A 17,871-nucleotide genomic window follows, 5' to 3' on the forward strand; every position below is an offset into this window, starting at 1 on the left:
TCAGCTTAATATGATGTTAATTCTGAACCCTAGTAAGGATAATTTACACATCAATATTTTTGGATAGTGAATCATTCTTTAGTACAGTGTCTCCCACAGTCCTGACCCACTAGTGGGTTGTGGGAAGGTTCTAGATGACTTACAGGGCCAGTGTGGAGGGGAAGCCCCTGACAGTACATTTGCACAGCAACTACATACCCACAGCTGGCCCATGCTAGCAGGGTCCTAGGCCCCAGGCTCCAGCCCAACTCAGGAAGTCTATACAGCAATGAAACATCCCTGAAGCCCAAGCCCTGTGAGGCTAAGTAGGCTGGCACAGGATTTTCTTTGCTGTGTAGACATATCCTGAGAGGGGGCTGGAGAGCAAGCATGCTCTGCATTCTCCCCACAGCGACAACTCCTGTCCCGAAGGACTGGGCCCAGCTCCCTGCTCTGGGCATAGTGATCTACACAGTGGTACTGCAGGTTTGGCTTGGCTGCTCATCAGGATGTACCCAGTGGGCCTTTAGAGTTGTTGTGCTGGGGTGGAGGGTGCTGCTGTAGGTGGTCATTGTCCCCTCAGTGGGGCAAGGAGGAGACAGTGGAGGTGGAGGACAGTAGCTTATGAAATTGTTCCCCCCCAAATTTGGCCCCTGAATGGGTAACAGAAAAAGACAAAATGCAGCTAATGGGTTGCTTTATTAAAACCATTTAAGGGAACCATTGCTTTAGTAGAAGGCCACCACTTTTTGCCTCTGTCCTGATCCCTGAATTTTTTGTCACCATCGATGACATCACATGCTCAGGCAGCTGTCTTCATTTTATTAGATATTTGTGATTTTTCTCATTTTTGTGAATTTGATTCTTGTGAAAATTGACCAACTGACAGTCCAGAAGAACAAAAACCTCAATTTAGTCTCATATGATGGTGCTCATGAAATGGGGTTTTTCCTATGAAAAACCGATGAAAACAAAATAGTTTGGGGGGCAAAAATTGGGGGGTTTTTTGGAAATTTTCATCCGACCAGTTACAATTTTTTGTTGCCAAAACCCAAGAATTTTTCAAAAAAATTTCAATTTTCATGTTTGATTTCTTTTTGGGATATTTCCTATGAAAACTTCCATTTTGACAAAAGTGATGTTTTTTGTTGAGAAAATATTTTGAGCAAAAATTTTAAATTCGCTCTATTCACAGCACAGGTGCAGGCTAGCTAACAATAGAGCAATCTTCTACATATTACCCCTCCCAAGTGCCTGAACCATGGGCTGAAGGGCCCACCTCTACAAATGAGAGGATAGTGTGTCTTCTGTGCCCACATAATCCTCAGTTTCTTGGCTGACAATTAAGGTGCTGGCTATGATCTGGATACCTGGGAGTCATTTCATAGATAGTAAGCCACTGAAGAGGAAGCAGGTTGCACTACTGACTCCCATCATTTGCAGCAGGGTTAGACGGAAGGGGGAAATGAGAGGTGGGGATAAAGACATTGTGGAAACTGTGATTTATTTTTATTTTTTCCCCAGGGGTACCCAGCGATGCCTTTCTTGTGCTAAGGTCATACTGTAACTCTCACCATCAGCTTCTTTCAAACTGCAAGTCCCCTTTAACAGCACAACAATGCACTCCTTTCCCCCTGGATGCCACCTACTCTGTAGTTGTCAAAGACTTATCCTGTTATTGAATCTCTTATCTCCTATAAGGCCAGGCTGATCTAGATGAACAGTTTCCCACAACACGAAGACGAAGACTGCCTGCAGCAATAGCTGTATACAGGGACTGCAAGCTGTTTGCTTTAGCGTTCAAGATCCGCTTACTTGCTTCTGGATTCTGGTAGGGGTGGCCTCCGACTTAGTGAGGGCAATGCCTCAGCATTCCTCATCTCAGTGAAACTGCAAGGAATCAGAAAAATGCCTTCTGTTAATTTGCAGTTAACCTGTAATCTTTGTGAATACTGGTGTACCATTCAATTTGCAGAACTTCCACCCATATCACAAGGCGGGTGGATAACTGCTCCTTTAAGGCTTTCCTATGGGGGTAATTAAAGCTCCTTTTTCTAAGCTGCTTGGTATTTTAATTGATTTTCTCTACTGGCTACATACAGTCCAATCACTCACTCAAACGTTTATCTCCTAAATGTAGAATGAGCTACTGTGTAAAGCAATTGGCCTACCACTCTCCAGTGGGTCTCATAATGGTGGGATTGCTTTCCACTTGTGAGTTTGTTGTTAGGGTTTAGAAGCACTCCATTTTTAACTCCCCCAGTATTAAAGATTTAAAATCTAAAAAAATAGCAGGTACTTCAGGATGCAACCCAGTGTCCAGATTTTGACAAGGTAAATGTTCTCAGCTACCCAGATTTCAGATGAGTGGGATCTTTATTTTATTCTTGTCATACAAGTTCTCTGGACAGGGTGGAAGCTGTTTGATAAGAGGGAGGTTTAAAACTAACAAGTTTTTGTCTTTTTTAGCTTCTTAGAGTTGTCTGCAGGTTCAAAGGTGCCAAAATGGTAATTCAAAAAGTATCTTCATATGAAATGAACTGTTTTGTCTGAGACTTAATTTAGGAATTGATCCAATACCAGTGAAGTGTTTTTGTAGTGTGTCAGGATTTCCTGCATACATTCACAGAGATGGGGTCCTTTCTGTTCAACTTCTTTCAATGCATGATTTTTTAAAAATAATGTACAAGTAATCTCCATAATTCCCAGTTCACAGTTCTCTACTGACTGTTCCTGATCAATTGATCAGTTAGGAACCACATCAGGTCTGGTCATTGTGCCCAGTCACTTTTCAAATGACAATGTTTCCCCATCCATTTATTCTATCATCTGAAAATCTACTGCTTTCAGCAGGAGGCTTGATCAAAATGATCAATGACTATGTGATACTTCCCTCTCCTGCTGTGCATGGAGAGAATCATAGAATCATAGAATATCAGGGTTGGAAGGGACCCCAGAAGGTCATCTAGTCCAACCCCCTGCTCGAAGCAGGACCAAGTCCCAGTTAAATCATCCCAGCCAGGGCTTTGTCAAGCCTGACCTTAAAAACCTTTAAGGAAGGAGATTCTACCACCTCCCTAGGTAACGCATTCCAGTGTTTCACCACCCTCTTAGTGAAAAAGTTTTTCCTAATATCCAATCTAAACCTCCCCCATTGCAACTTGAGACCATTACTCCTCGTTCTGTCATCTGCTACCATTGAGAACAGTCTAGAGCCATCCTCTTTGGAACCCCCTTTCAGGTAGTTGAAAGCAGCTATCAAATCCCCCCTCATTCTTCTCTTCTGCAGACTAAACAATCCCAGCTCCCTCAGCCTCTCCTCATAAGTCATGTGCTCTAGACCCCTAATCATTTTTGTTGCCCTTCGCTGGACTCTCTCCAATTTATCCACATCCTTCTTGTAGTGTGGGGCCCAAAACTGGACACAGTACTCCAGAATCATAGTAACACAAAAACCATGAAATTCCAGAGTACGTTGTATGGATACGACAGCAGGATACTCTGTATGAGCATGCTAGAGTTGGGCCTGACACAAAACTAGGATCTGAACATGTGTTCCAAATCACAGTACAGATCCAGGTCTGAATTTTGCAAATTTTTGGTTTGGCCCATTATAAAGACAGGGACAATCTGGATCAAGGCTGGGATTAAAAAAAAAAAACACCAAAAACCTAAGGGATTTAGGAGCTCAGCTCCTATTGAAATTCATCAGGATTTGGAGTCTAACTCCCTTCAGCTTTAAATTTCCCACCACCAAACAATATTGAATTTTGGGGAGCTGGAAATCTGGATTCCAGTTTTGGAATCTCATCTCTAGTGTGGGTGGATCGATAGTCTATATAAATAACTAAGTTTTAAAGTAGACAATTATTCTTTTGCAGGTTGATAAAATGACTGACAACAGGATATAGTGCCAGAAGCCACAGACCAACTACATGAGGTCATTTGTGAAACACAAAGATAAACCGTTTTCCTAATACACTTTTTTTAAAAAAAATAAATCTAGCCACGGGTTTAGTCTACCTTTTAAAAGGGTCTTTTTTGCCTTGAATTTTGCCTCTGCAACCTGTATCACCACCTGCAATATCTGGGACACACCCAAGTCAGTAGCTGATTTCCTTCAACAGACATGTTGTGTTGCATATTGTGTATGGGAGCACAGCAGTCAGACCTCAAAATGCCATGGAGTAGAAGTGCCACATAACAATAGGATCCTTCTTAGAATTCTACATCAGTTCTTTTTTATCTTTCATGATATCACAGAGGCAAGTCTCTACCTCTTCCAGGCCTTTTGGGAGAAACACACATGCATGCACACAGTATATGTGCATATTCATTACAAAATGAAGTGCATTTGGGGGAAGTGCCAAAATAGAAAGAACAGCAGACCACAAGCCACAGTCTGTGGGATGTCTCCCACATGCATGGGAGCTGAAGGCATCACCACTTTTCAGGTTGCTGCTCGCTGCTCAGCACATTGAAGGATCAAACCCCATCTCCCTCCTGGGGTTAGATTCTGCACATTACATTTCACCCCAAAGGGAATGATGTAGAAAGGGTAACACTGATGACCAGAATGGTGGTCTGCAGAGCCAGCTATCTGAACTGTCCTTTAAAATCACAACAGTGGGAAAATGGGTTGTCAGAAACCACATTGCTTTAAATAAACACATTGTTGTTCCATACCATCTAACACCAAGTGTAGGCAATGCCAATCATGCTTAAAAATATGGCATGGTTAGCTGGCCTAGGGTTAACCACAGCCAGTAACATGTTTTTACACACAACTCTCTTTGTACAGTTTAACATTTTCTAGCCCAACTCATTTCCCAGGGCAGACAAAGATTCTCTCTCTTTGGCAAGTGGGAATTTGAAAAGCCAATGTTCATTCTTTCAGTAAATGTTACTCTGGCAAATAATTTCTCTATTTCAAGCTAATTAGAACCTTTATTGCTTGTTTTCAGAGACTTTCCTGGATCTGTACAAATATTACTAAGTAGTACCTGATTTTTCAGACAGAGAAACTGGGAAAATTGGTGGGCTGATATTTCCTTCTAGTGCCATAGTCTTTTGGTGACACTTTGAATTAATACTCTCTTTGTATTGACTTGATTAATATTAACAATTAATACAATATTACTGGTAAGCCCCTGGTTCATTAAAATCTATGTGTAGGTCTTCAGTGGCAGATTAAAGACAGATCAGCTGATCTGTCCCCACCCATGGCTCCCACTGCCTGGTTTTAGTGGATTGCAGGGTTTGCTCTGTACACTGAACAGTGTTTCCTTAGCTCTACCCGGTCTTTGGGGCTTAGCAGAAAGACCTGGCAGCACTGAACTCATCAAGCTCTCTCCATCACTTAACCATAAGGTGAGAGAAGGGCAAGAAGTCCTAGAACCTCCCTGACTATCTAAGGGTTGGGGCAGAGAAGGGAAAGCATGCATTCCTCACAGCAGCCAGGAGGGAAGGAAATAGGATGACCAGCTTTTCCTCCTTTTCCTCTTGTTCCTTTTTCCCACCAGCCGGGACAGGAGAGGCACGCTTCCTTCCCAGAAGTCAGTAGTGGTGAGAGAGGTTTGAGTCTCTGGGGCCAGTCCTCAGCTGAAGTAAAATGTCATAACTCCACTGAGGATCCACCCTGCTGTTTGGATTGATCCAGGAGCCACTTAGCCTCCATCTATTCTTGTGGTTTCATGTCCCTGAAATTCATGTAAAGTGTGTCAAAAGTCACAGGAGAATTCAAGTCTCCAGTCTTGCGGGTCCCAAAAGAATGTGATATATAAAGGACGATCAATAATCTTTGGGGTGTCCCAGTGCATCAATTAATTTATAATCAGTGGAATATTCTTTATGCAATAGCTTTTCAGTAGCAATGTATTTTAAGGCTAAAAAGTTTTTGTTGTGGTTGTTTATTTTTAATAACTGGGCAAACTGGTTTGAATACAATCAAACTGTGCAGAACATTTGCACAATGTGTAAACCAGACTGAAGACTGTTTTTGCAGTTTGTAATGTTCACTGCTAACTTCCTCATCACTATTTCCCCAAATATTTTCAGCATGGACCTGCAACTTTTGTTTCCACTGGGTGAGGAATAGAGGTGCATTAAATATTGGCAACAAAATTAGAAATGCTCAGAATATGCCTTTAGTTGTGTAATGGACTAAAATGGGCCCCATTTTTCCAGCAAAACTTTTTCTCACTGGAAATTTTTCCATTTTTCATAATTTCACAACAGATTTTCGGTTTCTAAAATTCCACAAAAACTGGAGTTGCAGGATGGCATGAGGAAATGGGAAATGAAATATCATGGAACATTTCCTGCAGTTTTGCATAGCTTGAGTCAGGAAATAAAAACACAAAAAGAAACATTCTTTTGGTATTGCCAATCAGTCCCAAACCACAAAGTACTGGAAATCTCAGAAGAGAGGCAATTTCCAGACCACTGAAATTTGGATAGTGACTTGAATGTTTGACTGCTAAAATGAAATGGCACATCTTTAGAGATTCTCTTATCACTAGTTTTTAGGGAATTTAGTCAAAAAGGCCACTGAGAATGCAAAGAAATTGCTGCAACTGCATTTTAGAATAGCTAAAATGTTAAGGGACTGATCTAAATCCCACTGAAGTTAACAGAAGACTTGCACTGTGCTCTGGCCCAATGTGAATATGGGCTATTGACCCAGCCCCTTGACCTTTCTGGGTTGTAAACCCAACTCTCCCACCGCATTGCTGGGTAACCTTGGCCAAGTGACTTCATCTCCCTCTGCTCCGTTGTTCCCACCCATAAAGTAGGTATAAATAATACCTAACTCCCTTATAAAGTGCTTTGAGGTGTGTGTGTGTGAGATGTGCGGTGTAGTAGCTAGGTATTATTATTCATTTACATATTTTGGCAGCAGTGAATTATTGTTTACAACAGTTTAAAAGCAACCAAAAAGGCTCAGAAATATGTATATGGGGAGGGGGTGTCACAGTATTGTGGTGACTAGAGCTGGGTGGAGAATGGTAATTCTGTTTCATGGAGGATTTTAACCCTTTTGAAAATTAATTTTGTTTGATTTAGGAACCCCTCTCCCCCCCCACCAGATATTTAAATTCTTCACCCAGAAAATGAGAGCCCCCTCTCTGATGCAGTCCACCTGGCAGGCTGCCCCAGAGCCTGGGACCCTGGCAGCCCGGGTTGCTGAGGAATCATGAACCTGGGTTCTCAGAGTTTCCAGACTCTTGGCTCGCTGTCATAATGCCGTGTGAACTGCTGAGAAGCTGGGTGTGCGAGCTGGCTATCAGAAACCCTGCCTGGCTTCTGGGGGAACTTCATTAACACTGAGCCAGCTCCACAAAATGTTGAAATTTTGATGAATTGGCAAATTTTGATGAAAAATGTCTTGTCAAAATTTTTCCAACCAGATCTAGTGGTGAGTCTCTGCAATGGCAAAAGATAGGCAAGGGATACGGGTGTCACACGTCATTTTTGGAGAATGCTGAATTCCAATTTTTATTATGGTTCATGAACCAGGCCATTAATGTAAGGCACAGCAGAGCTTCCAGTGGTGTCAGTGAGAAATTTGCACAGAAATCCAGGTTAGAATGGGCCCTGCTTGTAGTAACTACCCCTTTTGTCGTCATTATTGCTTGTGAAGTCACATTCAACATCACATAGAAGGAAAATCTCCTCCGCTTTTGAACCACTGTTATTTCTGCTGCGTGTTTACTCTCTCCCCAGCCACTTTTTGTTCAGTACTTAGTTCACTGGGGCCTTGGTCCTGATTGGGATTCTGGGCACGGTCCTAACATAAATAATAACACATTATATCCCCATTTCCAAGGCAGGATTTTTATCTCTAGACTTGGAACCTACTCCACACAGCTTGGGTCCAGCCATACCTACATTTGAGGATGCGCAGAGTATATTGAAAGACCATTTCCCCAGGCTTTACCTGATGAACAGACTTGAAGCAAGCTATTTACTTTCTATGAAACAGATAAGTGATGACATGTAAAGTGTCATCACCAGTTACGATAAGATTAGAGGTGGTGGGCGGGGGAGTGGGAGTTTATAGCTCCTAAAGGCATTATTTCTGCTTGTCTGTTCTTACACCACACCCATCGCCATGCTATCTGAGTGCTTTCCCAAGGTGCTTAAGTAACCTGACAAGCGTCTGACCCAGAAAGACATTGCTGCTTTGACAACGAGTCCTTGTGGCACATTAGAGACTAACAAATTTATTTGGGCATAAGCTTTTGTGGGCTAAAACCCACTTCATCAGATGCATGGAGTGAAAAATAAAATAGAGAGGTGTAAATACACAGCATATGAAGAGATGGGAGTTGCCTTACCAAGTGGGGGGGGGGGGGTCAGTGCTAATGAGCCAATTCAATTAAGGTGGAAGTGGGCTATTCTCAACAGTTGACAAGAAGGGGTGGAAATCACTTTTCTAGTGCTAATGAGGCGAATGTAATCAAGGTAGCCCATTTCAAACAGTTAACAAGGAGGTGTGAGTATCAGCAGGGAGAAATTAGTTTTTATAGTGACCCATCCACGCCCAGCCTTTATTCAGGCCTAATTTGATGGTGTTCAGTTTGCAAATTAATTCCAGTTCTGCAGTTTCTCGTTGGAATCTGTTTTTGAAGTTTTTTTGTTGAAGAATTGCCAATTTTAAGTCTGTTATTGAGTGTCCAGGGAGACTGAAGTGTTCTCCTACCGGTTTTTTGAATGTCAGATTTGTGTCCATTTATTCTTTTGCGTAGAGACTGTCCAGTTTGGCCAATCTACATGGTAGAGGGGCATTGCTGGCACATGATGGCATATATCACATTGGTAGATATGCCGGTGAATGAGCCCCTGATGGTGTGGCTGATGTGGTTAGGTCCTATGATGGTGTCCCTTGAATAGATATGCGGACAGAGTTGGCCCCGGGGTTTGTTGCAGCGTTTGGTTCCTGGGTTAGTGATTTTGTTGTGTGGTGTGTAGTCGCTGGTGAGTATTTGCTTCAGGTTGGGGGGCTGTCTGTAAGCAAGGGCTGGCCTATCTCCCAAGGTCTGTGAGAGTGAGGGATCATCCTTCAGGATAGGTTGTAGATCCTTGATGATGCACTGGAGAGGTTTTAGTTGGGAGCTGTAGGTGATGGCTATTGGAGTTCTCTTACTTTCTTTATTGGGCCTGTCCTGTAGTAGGTGACTTCTGGGTACTCTTCTGGCTCTGTCAATCTGTTTCTTCACTTCAGCAGGTGGGTATTGTAGTTTTAAGAATGCTTGATAGAGATACTGTAGGTGTTTGTCTCTGTCTGAGGGATTGGAGCAAATGCGGTTGTATCGTAGAGCTTCGCTGTAGACAATGGATCTTGTGGTGTGTCCTGGATGGAAGCTGGAGGCATGGAGGTAAGTAAAGCCATCAGTAGGTTTCCGGTATAGGGTGATGTTTATGTGACCATCGCTTATTTGCACTGTGGTGTCTAGCAAGTGAATCTCTTGTGTGGACTGGTCCAGGCTGAGGTTGATAGTGGGGTGGAAATTGTTGAAATCCTGGTGGAATTCCTCAAGGGCCTCCTTCCCCTGGGTCCAGATGATGAAGATGTCATCAATGTAGCGCAAGTTGAGTAGGGGTGTTAGGGGATGAGAGCTGAGGAAGAGTTGTTCTAAGTCGGCCATAAAAATGTTGGCATACTGTGGGTGCATGCAGGTACCCACAGCAGTCCCGCTGGCTTGAAGGTATAAATTGTTTTAAATAGGCCACCTTGATTACATTTGGCCTCATTAGCACTAGAAAAGTGATTTCCACCCCTTCTTGTCAACTGTTGAGAATAGCCCACTTCCACCTTAATTGAATTGGCTCGTTAGCACTGACTCCCCACTTGGTAAGGTGACTCCCATCTTTTCATATGCTGTGTATTTATACCTCTCTACTGTATTTTCTACTCCATGCATCTGATGAATTGGGTTCTAGCCCACGGAAGCTTATGCCCAAATAGATGTGTTAGTCTCTAAGGTGCCACAAGGACTCCTTGTTGTTTTTGCTGATACAGACTAACATGGCTACCACTCTGAAACCTGATTGCTGCATTGGTTATACTCAGCTCACATTTGGAAGGTTTTCTTCGCAGCCATGAGGAATGGGCCACATAAATACGTCAAGAGAGCTGGATCCAGCCAATGGGCTGGGTGTTTGTCACCTCGGTTGTAGAGCTTTTAACTGAATTCATCCCTAGATGATTAAAAGGCCACTGGAGGCAGCTGGAGTCTCTCTTTACTTATTATGAAGTCTGGTATAAAAATGCATTTGTAATAAATTCCTGACAGGTGCTGCTATGTACAGAGGATCAGGTAGCAAGCAGTTGTGAATTATGGGGCTATAAATTCCATTGAGGGGTTCTAGTTACATCATATGTGAAGCTTGAGCCACTAGAATCCCTCAGGTTGGAACTATAGCTCCCTCATTCAAAATATACCTAGTTTTAAAAGTGGATTATATAGTGGATGGGATTGAATCTTTGCAGAACTCTGAACCCTTGTTATCCCACCATTCTTTCTTTAAAATGTCACTAGAATGGTTGTGCCAGAGTATCTGAGCCCTCTATTCTGGACCAAAATGGTGGAGCATTGTGCTAGGTGCCCACCTGTTTGTATTTGTCTTGAGGCAAAATAATCTCATAGTGATACTGTGATCTCTACATCATAGATGGTGACACCGCATTGCCATGCCATGACTCAACACACCATCATATATCGAGGCAACACTGCACCATGAAGAGCCAATGTAGTTAAATCACAGCATATGGACTAGATTTGGGACTCTTTAATTGCCCAACAAGACACAAAACAGACCTAGTAAAATAGTGTCTGTCCCACAAAGTGCAAGAAGGGCATCAGCTGTCGTCTGAGCAGCTTTTCTTGATGTAATTTGATTACTCGTGTTGATGATGTCTCTCTTTCCTCATGCTCACTGGCTGATTCTGATAATAATGGATGAATTTTCAGGTTTCAGAGTAGCAGCCGTGTTAGTCTTTATCTGCAAAAAGAACAGGAGTACTTGTGGCACCTTAGAGACTAACAAATTTATTTGAGCATAAGCTTTTGTGGGCTACAGCCCACTTCATTGGATGCATAGAATGGAACATATAGTAAGAAGATGTATATACATATACAGAGAACATGAAAAGGTGGAGTAAGAGGCTACTTAATTAATGGATGAATTATCACTGTTTGGGGATTGTTGTTTTTTGTTTGTTTGGTAATGATTAACAGTATATTTGAGCTGCAGTCCTTGTATTAAAAAGCACATTATAATTGATTTTGAATCAATGCATGTGCCTGTTCAATGTATGACCAAGACAGTGTCAGACATTATTTGTAAAGAAATGTTCTTCAGTTTTTACCTTCTTTATGAAATCTGATTGGTTTTTAGAGGACAGATTTGAGGCTCCTCCCAATCCTCCTCTGGGGATTGCCATTTCCTTCTGGATGAATGTCTGGAGATGGGTCTGATGGATCATGTTGCATTATGTCACATCACATTACCATGCATCCCATCACATTGCCTCGTTACGTGACATAACCTAACATCATGGGACGCTTAGTAATCAGCATAACATGCTGCTGCGCATTAGAAATGTAAAACAAAATAAAAGAGGACTTGATTGGATCCCCCGGATGAACTACAGCTAGAAAGGATAGCTGTTGAGCAGATAACAAAGAGGGGCTAGGCACATTTCCACATCAGAAAGTAGGGATTGTTTTCCAAAGCCTGTCTTACTTTTCGGTTCTAATATATTTTCCTCAATTTTCACCCTCTCTTTCAATAAAAATGTCAGTATGTTCTGAGTTAGCTTTTCTCCTCTATCATGCATATCGTAATTCAACAATAGGCTATGGTTTATGCATGCATCTGATGAAGTGAGCTGTAGCTCACGAAAGCTTATGCTCAAATAAATTTGTTAGTCTAAGGTGCCACAAGTACTCCTTTTCTTTCTATGGTTTATGGTAGCACCTGGGTGGATATACACAGGATACCAAGTTTGATTCTAATTCAGCAGATGCTTCAAAATATGAACTGGCATGAACCTCAACATATTGTGGTTTACTCCTTTCTGGGGAAGTCCCAGACCATGTGCTGTTTGCTTATAAACAGTGAGTTAGGCTCAGCAGAGAGGCTGCCAGGCCTCACAGTGGAATCAACAAGGCTCCAGGGCCTGAGGAGACAGGGGCAGCAGACGATTACCGAGAGAGAGAGGATGGGTTATAGACAGGGCCGGCTCCATTGTTTTTGCCACCCCAAGCGGCAAAAAAAACAACAAAAAAACTTGCTGCCGAACAGGGAGGCGGAATCCTGCCCGCCGAACATGGAGGCGGACTGATGGTTCGGCCACTGAATTCCTGCCACCACTGAGGGTAGATTGCCGCCCCAGAGCCCGACGTCCTGCCGCCCCTTTACATTTGCCACCCCACGCACCTGCTTGGTTCACTGGTGCCTGGAGCCGGCCCTGGTTATAGAGCTTACTTGTATTTGAGAGGGAAAGGAATCATGAGATGTCTTGAGGAAGTGGGACAAAGACTTAGGATTAGACAGAAGGGAAGGAGCTGTTTGGGAGAACGAAGGTGCGGGTTGGTGCAGAAGGAAACTTTCAAAGGTCTGGATTGTTTATAGATGCTTCTGATACTCAACTTTGCAAGATTTATCCGAAGCACACTGAAGACCTTGTACTTTTGAGGTTCACTCATCACTATTTACAACTCAAAGAGGAATTTATGCCGAGAGCTACATGAGATGCTGAGAGAGGGAATCTCCCCTACGTCTCAATGTATTGTTTAGAAAGCAGCTCTCTCCTTCGAATTCAGTGGAATGCTTGGTAGTCAATGGCTTTCAGGGAATCTGGAGGCCAAATCTGTGGCTCAGATGGACAGAGGAAAGCCATGACAGGCCTTCTTGGTGAGAATTTCCCTTTGTATAACCCTTCAGTCAGTATGGCAAGCTAAAGAGAGGTTACTTTCCATTTCTGGGACGACCAAACACTAAATTTAAAAACAAAATCAAAATCTGAGGAGCTGCTCTGTTTTTTGTTTTTAATTAAAAGCTATTGAACAACATGTTCTTGACACAGCTTAACTTAAACTTTGCTCCCTATTATTTCGCTTTCCTAGGAGTGGAAACAGCAAGAGTTTTGATAAACATAGATTTTTTCCGGACTCCTCTTTGGTAAGTTTCCACATGAATCACTAGGAATATCCCTACGCCTCTTATAACACCAAATCGCTAGTGGCACTATTCCCCCCCCCCCTTGCTGTGGAAACAGAGCAATATTGCAAAAAGACTGTTCTATTTCTGGACTATAACCCTTTCTAAATTGATACCAATTGTTTCTGCACTTAAATGATAATAAAAAGGAAAATAAGAAGGAAAATGACTGCATTGGAAAACCCTGTAAAGCCTCTCTAGTACTGGCAGAGTAATCCTGCACTACCATTACTTTTAGACTCTAGAAATATTAGAGAAGAGTTTGACCTCTGTACAGAAGCTATAAAAGAAAATCAAAATGTTCTTTCTCCCCCCTCCAGCCCCCACATGAACTGTAGTCATGGAACCAACTTACAGGAGTCTCAAGTGGAGAGATGATTATTTTATAGAAATGCCCGTGTTGTAGCTGGCTGATTAGACCAACTGCTGAAATGTCACAATGGACCCACATTAAAGGTGCAGAACCCCTACCAAGAAACCCAGGATTTCCTCCTCCTGGTGAGGGGACTGGTAGAGATTGGGAGGATTCACAGTATATCAGATTAATCAGAGGCATGTCTCATTGAGTTGGACTGTTATTGAGCCACATGCACACTAGAACAGTGCATATTCCCTACAAGAAGTCACACGGAGGGCTTGATTTTCAGGAAGTTTAAGCCTCAGGTCCAATGGGATCAAGTTCAAGGCTGATAGCAGTAGGCTGCACTCACCTCGAGTGCCTCCTTGATATTCGGGTGCCACACTGCCATTCTCTTCAGCTCCCAGCACCTCCTTCAGCCTCTGCAGGTCTTTTGTGGCTTGGCCTTGTGGCCAGGTTGCAGAATCCAAACCACCTTCTGGAGTATAACAAACTCAAATTAGAAGCAGTTCCTTGTCTTTCAGAGCCAATTATAAGCAAAATAGTTTCTCACCTTTCCCAGTTAAATTTGCTCTCTGGAATTGAATCCGCAGGGTTCCATCTGGACTCCTGTGTGTGGCCAACAACGGGCCCTGGCCCAGCTTGGTTTCTCTGGCTGTAGCCTAGGGAGCATCCCTCCTCATTCCTCTGGCTCCAGCCAGGAACTGACTCACTGACATCAGGCAGCTCTTTTTGTTTCAGCCTGCTGAGCCTTGACTGGCTGTTGCTAATCCCCAGCCCTTCTGGCCACTGGAGGATCAGATCTCACTGGTTCCTAAAATGGCTGCTCGTTTCATCACAGAGAACTGTTTCCTGGGATGGGGTGCAGGGGCAACAGAGCAATGGAGCCTCCAGCAGGGGGTCGCAAAGGCCTGGTACACCCCATCAGACTGTTGTTTCAGAGATGTAGTAGATTTTAAGCTCAGAAGGAACAATTTTGATGATCTAGTCTGACTTTCTCCATAACACAGGCCCTGGAATGTTCTTTTGAAGCACATGAAGTTGCCCATACAAACTGGATATTGTGCTTGAAAATGAGTCCAAACGCCCCTCTGTGCATACAAACACCTGGTCTGCATGTGCAGCTGCAGAGCTTGCATGGGCAAAATAGGCAAGCAATTGCACATGCCCAAATGCACATGGACCTTGGAGAAATGGGCCTCAAATAACAAAACATAGTGTAAACATAATAGCAACCTTCAGTAACCTAACTCTGTCATCTCCAAAGATCTCAGAACACTTTACACTCTATATACAAGTGCATACAGCATCAACAATCTATAGTTTCTTCAGGGGCAAAAGTGGGCAGCTAACCATTGCACGACACAAAAGTTGAGGGAAATTCTGGCCAAAGGGAATCCCAGATCAAATAGATTTTTTTGTTCATTTTTTTCTTATCATGCAAGAGCTTGCTCACATTCTCTGCCAAAGACTTGGGGCGAGAACAGAATAAACGACTCACAGTACATTTTTGTAGTCATAGTGGTCCAAAGGTGAGAGCTGACAAAGTAGAAAGTGATACTTTTTTTTCTAGTGGTGTGCTCTGCCCTGAAATTAAGACATCCCAATTTATGGTAGGTCTGCTCTCTGTTTTGCAGTCCTAGCATGGAGAGTAGTTGGAGAGCCCCACAATAATTCTGAGCACCTTCACATGGCGATGTTGGGACATGGCGTTGCAACACAGCATCAAAAAGCGATGCTGCTGCATCGTGACACTGAAAATGCGATATTCATACCCTGATGCAATGCCATGAGGGCCAGATGCTGAGGCTCCATGGGTAGTAGCTCGAGTCTGTTAGTTTGTCCTGTGTTACAAAGAGGTGGGAACCTAGCAGCCTTTTGATTGAAGCAATAGATAACGTTATTGTACAGTTGTGGGCTATTCAGCCTTTTAGGTATTATCTTTTATAGCAAAAGATGGAACCTATTTGATCACAAATTCTGTGAATTATATTGTATCTTGGTCATTATCTACCTTGCTCTCCATTCAAAATACATGCCCAAAGCCTTTCTCTGTTTCAAATCTGGTTACATTTTCTCCATCTCCATCTCTCTTTTTATTCCGAGAGACCGGCTTGACCGTAACTCATAATAGTTCCTTTTAATTCTCCCTTCCTCTCTTCCCCTCCCCTCCGTCCCCCGGCTTAGCCTGTCAATAATTCTCAGTGGGACATACCCTTTTTCTTAATCCCCAAGAGCAAGAAGAGCGAGAGAGGATGATCCATCAATTGATCCAGAGAGTTGTTAGCCTCACGTTGGGGTTCGGACAACTGCCACTCTCACTGAGCCTGACATGCTTGGAGCAACTGGATGGCAAGTTAGGTGAGGAAATTAAATAACATTATCAGACAAGCGTGTGGGCCCACAGCCAAGGGAAACTGACACATCAGGGAGAAATCCACATTGTATTCTCCTCCCCCACCCTTCCTTTTCTGCTGGTTTAGTCATTGCTGCATTTTCAAGAGTTCAGGTTGTTTCTGGAATGGAAAGGCAGACTGCCAGCTGCAATGACTTTTTATCCTACTCATCACTGGGAGTATCATGGCAGCTGCTGAATGAAAATGGGAACCTTTTAAAAAATGTGATGGATTGAACAAGCCCTTGTAGTTATTTTAACCCTTCCCTCCTCAGGAAAAACGTTCCTCCCACAGTCCTCTTCCCCATACCCCTTCATACACTCTAGTCTGTGTTTATTGGAGATCTAGCCCTTGTTGTTAGTGACAAAGCAATGTAAAGTGGGAAGACAGGACTTGTGTCTTTGGAATTAGAAATGGGTTGCCCTGCAAGACTTGTCATCTATCTGCCTATGGGGAAAGGAGCCTTTTGTTTCTTCCGGTGGGGTGTTCTGCATCTTGACACTCCTAATCCATTTAATTTGGGAGTTACAGGGCACCAGAACAGATTAGAGTATAGCTCCAGCCCATTTATAAGAGTCATCAGGTAGTGCCTCTACCTGTCTGAGCTTTGCAAAGGCCGTTGTGGTGTGCTTTGTTTGATACATTGCAACACAAATGTTATGATGCCGTAATATAAATATCACATAAAAAGACATCCACATCTGTGTGGCTGTGCTTCCCCTTTGAAGGGATTTTAACCCCTGATTTAAAATATTTTAAAACAAGTTTGGGCCCACAGGCATGTATTTGTAAGTAACCTGTGTGTGGTAAATAACACATTCTCCTCACAAATGATCCACTACTCTGAACTCAGCTGAATGCACCTTGCTAATTTTAAAAACAGTTTGGTTAAAAATATTATTAAAAAAAACGACTCTGGCAGAGATCCCAGTGTCCTCAATGAGAGATGCGCATTTCCCAAACACTGGCAGTTTGTCAAAATATTGCATATTTATATCCTGGGTAGAACAACTCAGGGCCTGCAGTGCTGCTAATACTATGAATGACTAAATAAGAAACTAACTCAGATTCCTGGCTTTGTGGGTACCTTGTTATGGTGTAAAGATTTCACCTTGATAGTGGGATGGGCACCCATAAAAACCATATCCCACACCCCCGCTCTGCTGGCAGATGTGTATTTATGATACATCATCCCACTTGTAGAAGTAGCATGCTTTGCAGGTTTCATCATAACATTTTTGTTGTTAAAGGTGAAAACATCCTTCTCATAAAAGAACATTCCAGCAAGAGGAAAACTTGCATACCAGTAGAAGCCAGTCACAATATATTCGTATTTTCTGAGAACTGCATCAGAATACACTCAGAGCAAAATAAGAGGATGTCATGATTTATTAGAATAGTAACTTACATTCCTAATGGACCTATTATCCCAAAGGATCCCTAAGCGCCTCACCAGATCCCAAACAAAAAACTTCATTAGATGCTTGATCTAATGCCCATTAAAGTCAATGGAATTCTTTTCATTGATTTGCCTGGGGTTGGATAAGGCCCTAAGAGAGAGTTAAGGGTTTAAATACAGTACATGTGCCTTGTACCAAAAGGACCTCATTAGGCCAGGGCAGTTTGAAAAACCTAAATGTTTGAAAGTCAAGAAACTCAGAACTAAGGTTCCACAGATGCTATTAACATAAATATAACATTAACATCATTTGGAAGTTAGAAGGGGAGCTGGAATTGAGTTATTATATACAATAGAATTATATATTATATACAATAGAAGCTAGTTGCGACACTAATTACAATGCAGCTGGTACCACAACTCCATAATTCACCCAACACTGAAATGCAGCCAGCTCTTCATGGAATGAAAGAGTTATTTCATAGCACACAGCATCCTTATATATGTAT

At 42.7% G+C, this 17,871-nt stretch overlaps 1 long non-coding RNA gene across 1 annotated transcript; it reads right to left on the reverse strand.

Annotated features, from left to right (window-relative positions):
• Positions 1-683: 683 nt before the first annotated feature.
• LOC119566757 lies at positions 684-14,273 on the reverse strand. The gene is made up of 3 exons (XR_005226053.2): positions 14,121-14,273; positions 13,920-14,045; positions 684-1,869 (listed from the first exon to the last, which is right to left on the reverse strand). It is a non-coding gene; the product is annotated as an uncharacterized LOC119566757 (long non-coding RNA).
• Positions 14,274-17,871: the final 3,598 nt, after the last annotated feature.

This window comes from Chelonia mydas, chromosome 7 (genome assembly GCF_015237465.2).
Source record: "Chelonia mydas isolate rCheMyd1 chromosome 7, rCheMyd1.pri.v2, whole genome shotgun sequence".
Taxonomy (NCBI): Eukaryota; Metazoa; Chordata; order Testudines; family Cheloniidae; genus Chelonia; species Chelonia mydas.